Source organism: Ochotona princeps, chromosome 17, assembly GCF_030435755.1.
Source record: "Ochotona princeps isolate mOchPri1 chromosome 17, mOchPri1.hap1, whole genome shotgun sequence".
In the NCBI taxonomy this organism is placed as follows: Eukaryota; Metazoa; Chordata; class Mammalia; order Lagomorpha; family Ochotonidae; genus Ochotona; species Ochotona princeps.
Genome location: NC_080848.1, coordinates 21,605,345 through 21,614,311, shown reverse-complemented (window position 1 = coordinate 21,614,311; position 8,967 = coordinate 21,605,345).

The following is an 8,967-nucleotide window of genomic DNA, read 5'->3' as shown; positions in this document are numbered from 1 at the left end:
CGTGGGCGGGGCCTGCCAGGCCCTGCCGAAGCCCGGCCCCTGTCCGAGTCGCCGCGTTGGGCCTAACTCCTCAGCTGTCCACGGTTTCCGGGTTTTTCCGCAGCGATGGGAACCCACGTGTTGCAGTTTAGATGCTGTTTTCGAAGTGACAACATGAGCAGTGGCTCGCTTTGTCCGCGCGGTGCGCCCGGAGCCATCTTCCAGTGGGAGGGACTGAAACTCCACACCCTGATCCCGGGTCCTGACTCCATCTTCCCAGTGGCTACCTGGCTTTGTGCTCCCGCCCCAGGCCTCCTGGTTCACCGGGGAGGGACTGAAAGGGAACATTTGGGATTGGAAGGACAGTGAATAGTTGAACGAACATCTCATGATCGAGCCTTGAAGCCTGAGAGATAAGGGGCACCTGCAACTAGCCTCCACCCCTAATTGCATGGCCCCCTCCCTGTTTATGTTTAGGGTTTACCCACCCTGTTTATGTTTATGGTTCCCCTTCCCTGTTCATGGTTATGGTTTTATGATTTTAGCCTTGGTTTAGCCTTTAAAAGGGATGCTATACCATGACTCGGGGTCGATGCGTACCTCCTGCGTGAGGAACTAGCCCCGGCCCCAGCGCACTGGTAATGGAATAAAGCCTCTTGCTTTTGCATCAAGCCTCGTCTTCGGTGGTCATTGGGGAAACTCACTCTCTGGATACAGATGGTAAGGTGTTCCCTGTTGGGGGGCCTTACAGGACAGAAGGGAAGGCAAGAAGTAGCAAAGTGGTCTCTCCAAGGTCACGAGGATTGTGTCTTCCTACACCTGATGCCTCCCAATCTGGGCGAGTTAGGAGATCTTCCACGTGCTAGTTAACTCCACAGCTGGCAGCACCAGGAAGCCAGGAGCTTCATCCAGCTCTCCCACGTGGGTAGCAGGAACCATCTTCCTGCAAGGAGCCAGATCGAGAATGGAGGCGTGGAGACACAAACTTTATCTGCAGTGCCACAATGCCAGCCCCATACACAGAGAACCTTTAATCACATCCTTGCTCTAACACAGCTATTCCGTGAGGGAGAACTGCTAAGGAAATAAAGTTACAAAGATAACAATACAAATTGGAACCCCTGAATTTAACACAGCTAAGGGCACAGACTCTGAGCTAAATTGCCTGATACCCTGTCACTGCGTGCCCTTCTTTCCTCATCTATAACATGAGGTTAATACCCCTCCCCTGACTTACAGAGTGTGATTGTGCAGACTAAATGAATCGATCAAATGCAAGGCGATACACAATGACACAACAGCCTAATACATTTCACATTAGCTACCACATTGGGGAAAAACTGCGAGCAGTCAGGGTAACAGAGGCCCCTGTGTGCAAGTGACTTAAGACCTACGAGATAAGAAGGATCAGCCAAACAAACAAGATACAGAAAAAATTAAAGACAATGGTGAATACCAAGACTATCTCATTACATGAAACAATGTTCATCATTATTCCAAACCTGCTGAAACAAGGAGTCCTGGAAAGACCAGCTACTCAGCAGGTAGCACCTCAGAGATGCCATTGTGTAGCTGGCCTGAGAAGAAACTACCCAGGGAGGCTCTGAAGCCAGAGGAGCTGAAGGAATAGCTGAAGGACTCAGAGTTGAGGAAGGCAAAAAAATAAAGGAAAGTGTTTCAGGAGGATGGAAATGATCAGCATGGTAGAAAACTGAGCATGGGGCTAGGCGTGGTAGACTCACGGCTGAAGTCCTTGCCTTGCACGCCCCAGGATCCCATATGAGCGCTGGTTCTAATCCCAGCAGCCCCACTTCCCATCTTGTTCCATGCTTGTGGCCTGAGAAAGCAGTCGAGGACGGCCCAAAGCCTTGGGACCCTGCACCCACATGGGAGACCCAGAAGAGGCTCTGGGCTGCTAGCTTCGGATTGGCTCAGCTCTGGCTGTTGCAGCCACTTGGGAAGTGAATCTTTGGATGGAAGATCTTTGTCTCTCCTCCTCTCTGTATATCTGATTTTGCAATAAAAAATAAAATAAATCTTTTAAAAAAAGAAAAGAAAACTGAGCCTGTCCCTTGAGCAGTAGCTGGGAACCAGGGGAAAGCAGGAAGCCAGAGGCTGGGTGGGTGGGAATTAAAGGAGAGCAGGAGGGGCCCGGCGCGATGGCCTACCGACTAAAGTCCTGACCTTGAACGCACTGGAATCCCATATGGACACCGGTTTTAATCCCGGCCGCCCCACTTCTCATCCAGCTCCCTGCATATGGCCTGTGAAAGCAGTCGAGGACAGCCCAAAGCCTTGGGACCCTGCACCAGTGTAAGAGACCTGGAGGAGGTTCCTGGCTCCTGGCTTCGAATTGGTACAGCATCGGCTGTCACGGTCACTTGGGGAGTGAATCATTGGATGGAAGATCTTCCTCTCTGTCTCTCCTCCTCTCTGTATATTGACGTTTCCAATAAAAATAAATTAATTTTAAAAATAAGATAGCAGGAGACAACAGCAGGAGGCTTTAGGAAGATGGGTGATTAGAATAGGCTCCATGTTTGGAATGCTCCATCACTGAGGTGGAAGCTACAAAAAGAGGTATTCTAAGATGTCAGTAGTTGGTAAGGTGAGGGGCAGGTCCCAGGGAATTGTTTGCAATGGTTGGCCTTTGCAAGAAGAAAAAGCATCAATCTATCGATTTAGCGATGTAATGGGGGAAGAAAGTATGGTGGTTGTTTTGTAATTTATTTATTTGAAAGAGAGAGCAAGGGAGAGAGGGAGAAACAAAAACAGAGATCATTCATTTGCTGGTGCACTCCCCAGATGGCTGCCACAGTCTGGGCTGGAAAAGGCCACAGCCAGGAGCCAGGAGCAACTTCTGCTTCTCCCACGTGGGTGCAGGGGCCCAAGCATTCAGGCCACCTGCTGCTGCTTTGCCAGGTCATTAGCAGGGGCCTAGATCACAAGTGAAACAGCCAGAACATGAACCAGCAACCAAGATGCCAGCATTGTAGGTATTCACAATGCCATTCCCAAAATGGGCAGAGGGGAGGAGTTCTGAGCTACTGACTACTGTATTGTAGTACTGAATTGTACTGAATTGTTTTCTTATTGCCCTGAAAAAAAAAATAATGGTGGGGTGGTGTCCTACATCGTTCACCATAAGCAGGATCTCTACCACGTGATGGTGAAAATACTGCTCTCTCAAATGTTATGATCGAGCACTCTCATTCCACGGGCTTCCATGATGCATGTGTCCTGTGCCAGGAGCTGAACAAATGATTGGGCTGGCGAAGAGAGACGTATATATCTAGGTTCCCAGGGCCAGCCTTGTGGCACAGTGGGGAAAGCTGACACAAGGGGTGCCAGCATTCCATATGGGAATGTTGACTCTAGTCCCAGCTGCTGTGCCTGCAATTCGGATTCCTGCTAAGTGCCTGGGAGGCAGTGGATAATGACCCATATGTTTGGGCCCCCGCCATCCATGTGGGAGACCTAGAAGGAAAGGAGTTCCTGGTTCTTGGCTTTAGCCTGGCTTCATCCTGGCTGTTGCAAGTAGCCATGAACCAGGGAATGGAAGGTCTCCTTGTCTCTCCATCTCTTTCTTGTCACTTTGTCTTTCAAAAATAAATCTTGACCTGGCACGGTAGCTTAGCAGCTAAAGTCCTTGCACTACTGAGGTTGAGTCCAGGGTTTTGGAGGAGGTGTGCCCAACTCTAAAACCCCATCTCCCAGTTCACTGTACCTGCTAAATGTCCTGGCTGTGTAAATCAAGACCTTGGAATTGTGTAGGCAAGCAAGGCAGAGGGAGCTTCCCTTCTGTTCCTCTGTCCAGACACAGGGGAGAGGAGGCTACGAGTCTTGTTCCCAGACTAAATAGTCACTTGTATAGTCTCATTCAATGCATGTCTTTATCAGCCCACACACACGCAGGTCCTCCTGAGCCCCTGCCTATGTTCATGGTTGTGAACAAAGAAAACAAAACCCCTTAAAAGGTCCAAAGTGTTTTCCCTAAAACCAGTGTCCAGTCAGACACTCCACTTCCCTACTTCTTTGTGGGGCAGTGCTGTCCTGACTTCTTGCTTTCAATAAAGTCTCTCTTATGTTTGCTTCCCAAATTTTTTTCTGTGCTAAACTGAGAAAAGAACCCTCCACTGTTTTGAAATCCTTCCAATCTTTTGCTCTTTCTCCTACTGCTCCAAGGTCTCCTTTTCCACCTCATTTGAGGATTTCTCCTCTTCTGTCCCTCATTAAAATATTGAGTGTTCAGGTCCAGCTCAACTGCTTAATCCTCCACCTCCAAGTGCGGCATCCCATATGGACACCAGTTCATGTCCCTGATGTTCCATTTTCCATCCTGCTCCTTGCTTATGGTCTGGGAGAACAGTAGAGGATAGCCCAGATCCTTGGAATTCTGAACCTGCGTGAGGGCCTGGAAGAAGCTCCTGGCTTTGGATTGGCTCAGCTCCAGCCACTGTGGCATTTTGGAGAGTGAGCCAGTAGACGGAAGGTCTTTTTTCTGTCCTTCTCTCTGTAACTGCCTTTCCAATAAAAATAAATAAATCTTTTAAAAGAACATTGAGTGCTCTCAAGGCTTCTATCACTGACTGTCTGCTCTCTCTCACCACTCAGAAACTCTCTTGCACTCTCTCCTGCCTTAGGACTCCAGCAAGCACTTTTTACTGAGGACTGCTTAGTCCAAGTCGCCTGCAGGGTCCGCTTCCTGAATGCCCACACCCTTTGCTGTTTACTAGACATCTCTGTTTCAGTGAAAATCTCAAAACACAGGCTCTGGTGTCACACTGAGCTCACAGGCTTGTTTCATCACTAGTTTGTATGGCATTGGGCAAGTCACCTCTCCATTTTCCAGCTCTTAATGATGAACCTCTCTTACAGGGCTGTCACAAGGATTCAACAAAATCATTCACAGTCTGTGCTTAGCACATGCCTGGCAGTGACTGACAAGAGACAGAATATCATACTTATGGTGGACTGTCCTCAGAATTCAAAGTGAGCTCCTGACCCAACCTCAAACCTTCACTTCCATGGTCCCTAATCTTAGCAACAGGCACCACTCTCCAATCAGTCAGAAATCCAGACGCTGTCTTGAATTGCTGACTGCCACTGGCCTCTTGTTCTGTCTGGAGGTTTCCCTGGCTTAACTATATTGTAACATCCCTTATGATCCACCAAGGGTATTGAATGGCCAGACTTCATACACAATCCTCCATTCAATCCACAGAGTAAGCCTGCCAAACAGGTGCCATTGCTGTCCTCCCCACTCTGCAGAATTTGAGACACTGGAAGCCTGAGCGACTCCTCCATGATTATTTGAGTGACAAAGCTGGTCTACAAACTGAGGCAGCCTGGCTTTGATTCCCAACCACTGTGCCTTGCTTCGTCCTGCTTCTTTCACAACGCGTATGACACTCCATTGTTTGCTTTGTCACCCCACTACACTGTGTGTTCTTTAAAGTCAGGAATTCTGTCTTGTTTACAGTACCATTCTGTAACAAGAGCAGTGCCGGCCAAACAGTGCATGCTAAATATACCCAGAAGAGGTGATTCCCTAGAGAGACCAAGGGTAGACACAGTAATTGTACCTTACCTGTGGGGGTCCAAGATCCTCCCCAGCCCAGTGGATGCCTGAAACCACAGGCACTAAGTCATGAGCTCTATATCTGCATGTTACTTTTTTCTTATACATACATCCATGACAAAGCTTAATTTATAATCTGTGCATAGTAAGAGTATAACAATAACCACTAATAAAAATGGAACAATTTTAACAATACATTGTAATAAAAACTACTGAAAATGTATACATGGCTTCTTTCTGGAATTTCCCATTTCATATTTTCTGACTGCAACTGACAGCACAGGAAACAAAGGCATGAATAAGTGGGGATGACCACAAATGAAAGGAATAAAACTGACCCCAGTCGGTTTTATCCACTTATGGCTGGAATTGGAGGATTTGGCAAAAAATTGTGTTGATGAGAACCAGTGGAAGAATGGAGTCTGAGATAAGTAGCCATTGTGTTTAAAAGCTTGTTGAAATTCACAGATTCAATAATTATTGTGGGACTCCAGTCATAATTCATTTTCACTTTCTTTCATTTTATTTGAAAGGCATACAGAGAGAGGAAGAGCAGGAAAGAGGCAGAGAAAGAGAGAGAAAGAAAGATAGAAAGAAAAAGAGAGAGACTTGCATGTGATTCGTTGTCAAATGCTTACAGAACTAGGGCTGGGCCAGGCTGGATCTCCCACATGGGTGGCAAAGATTCAAGTATTTGAGTCATCACCTGCTACCTTCCCAGGTGCACTGGGATCAGGAGGGGCCAGGAGTGGCACCCAAGTGGCATTGTCTCTGCTATACCCAACACCCACCTATCACAGGGAGGAGAAGAGACAGAGAGGAAGGTCTTCTGTCCGATGGTTCACTCCTAAAGCAGCTGCAACGGCTAGAGATGAGCCAATCCAAAGCCAGGAGCCAGGAGCCTCTTCCGGGTCTCACATGCGGGTAAAGGGTCCCAAAGTTCGGGGCCATCCTGGACAACTTTTCCAGGCCACAGCAGGGAGCTGGATGGGAAGTGGAGCTGCCGGGATTAGAACTGGTGCCCATATGGGATCCTCGCGCATGTTCAAGGCGAGGACTGTAGCTGTTGCACTATCGCACAGAGCCAAATCATATCAAATTTAAAAAGCTTTTTGTTTAAATAGGCACTACTGCCTATCATCACGCCATTCAAATTGTGCATAAGGGTCCATTTCCAGGGCTACACAAGTTAGCTTCAGATGGAGTATCATGATGAATCTGAGAATTAAAATTTCAAATGGAGATGCCCAGGACAGTGGCCTAATGGCTAAATCCTCTCTTTGTATGTGCCGGATCCCATTATAGGTGCTGGTTCGTATCCTGGCTGCTCTACCAGCGTGGGAGACCTGGAAGAGATTGCTGGCTTCTGGCTTCTGATCAGCTTAGCTCCTACCGTAGTAGCCATTGGGGAGTGAGCCAGTAAACGGAAGATCTTTGTCTCTGTCTCTCCTCCTCTCTATATATCTGACTTTGTAATAAAAATATATAAATCTTTAAAAAAAGATTTATGTATTATTATTATTGGAAAGTCAGGTTTACAAAGAGGAGTTGAGGAAAAGCAGTTGAGGATGGCCCAACGTCTTGGGACCCTGCACCTGCGTGGGAGACCTAGAGGAAGTTCCTGGCTACAGATGGACTCAGCTCTAGCTGTTGAAGCCACTTGGAGAGTGAACCAGCAGACCAAGGATCTTCCTCTCTGTCTCTCTTCCTCTATATATCTGACTTTCCAAGGAAAATAAATAATCTTAAAAAAAATAAAACCAACAAAAATAAAAATAGAATTTCAACTGGGGGGGGGGGAATGTATGCTTAAACAGAATTCCAGCTTGCTATGGCATGGGGAGGGGTGTGGGGGATAAGTTTAAGTGTGTATTATTTGTGTTCTGTGCCACCAGTTGTGCCTCTTGTACTCTGGGAATTACTGTATCACAATAAACAAACAAGCTTTGGCTTTTCCTAAATAGTAGCTAGAAAAATGCTTGCTGTGCAGCTCTTGGGAGCCAGGAGAGGCAGAAATGAGGACTCCATGGCTAAATGTGTCCCTTTCGATTTCATCTCCTCTCTCCATCCAAGCCCTGTCTGTCCTCCTCCCAGGACTATTTCCTTAATCCTCCTGCCCCATCTGCAAAGCGCCAGTTTGTGTCCCATGGAGGATTTCTCCAAGACACCTGGGCCCAGCAAGACAATATTTTCTTTTTCTCCCACTGGGTAGAAAGACAGCTCGGAGCCTCATTAGAGGGATTAGAGCAGGAATCGGGCCAGGTGCTGTTTATACACATAAGAGCATTCTTTTCCCCAGCATCTGGCATCAGACCCCAGTGAACCCCAGAGATCTCCTAGTGTCTTTGCTTCTTCATCCTCTTTCCTTCTTCCATGGCCTTCCCGGAGACTAACTCATGATGTTTTTTTTTTTTTTTCTTTTGTTTTTTTAAAGATTTATTCATTTTATTACAGCCGGATATACACAGAGGAGGAGAGACAGAGAGGAAGATCTTCCGTCCGATGATTCACTCCCCAAGTGAGCCACAACGGGCTGATGCGCGCCAATCCGAAGCCTGGAACCTGGAACCTGTTCCGGGTCTCCCACGTGGGTGCAGGGTCCCAATGCATTGGGCCGTCCTCAACTGCTTTCCCAGGCCACAAGCAGGGAGCTGGATGGGAAGTGGAGCTGCCGGGATTAGAACCGGCGCCCATATGGGATCCCGGGGCTTTCAAGGCGAGGACTTTAGGAGCTAGGCCACGCCGCCGGGCCCACTCATGATGTTTTATAAGCAACCACAAATTACAGTTTACAAACTGTAAGCACGACATCAATGTTTTTTTTCTTGCAAGCCAATTTAAATCCCTATTTAAAATGAGGTCTAAAATCACAACAGCTGAAATAGTGAATGGCCCTAAACACTATCAAAAATGAGAATTGTATAATCGACCTCTGCAATAATTGGCATATTATAGCACTGGGCAAGAATTAGCTCAAATAAGAAGAAAAGAAGCAATCAAACTGGAAAATGAAACAAAAATACCTCACCAAGTAGCAACCCACTAATTATTTTTCGTGCCTGGCTGTGCCCGAGGATAAGGCTTTTCTGGATCTCAATATGCTTTTTCTCCCCCCTTTCCTTTCATGTGTCTGTCCTCCTCCCGTGAAGCAGTGGGTGGGGAGGTCTAAAAATAGTCAATGAATCACAACAGATAACATTGTGCCGCAAGTTACATAAACAACAGCTTGGGCTCCCGGGCCGTGGGTCGGAACAGAAAGTATCTGGGTCACGGTTGTCACACTGAATAGGGTCCCCCGGAGCCGGCCTTCGGGAGGCGCGGCCGGGAAGGAGGCTTGGGCCTGCGGGCCGGCAGCAGCAAAGCAGCCCCGCGAAAAGCCAGCGGCCCCGGGCGCGGGGGCGGGGACA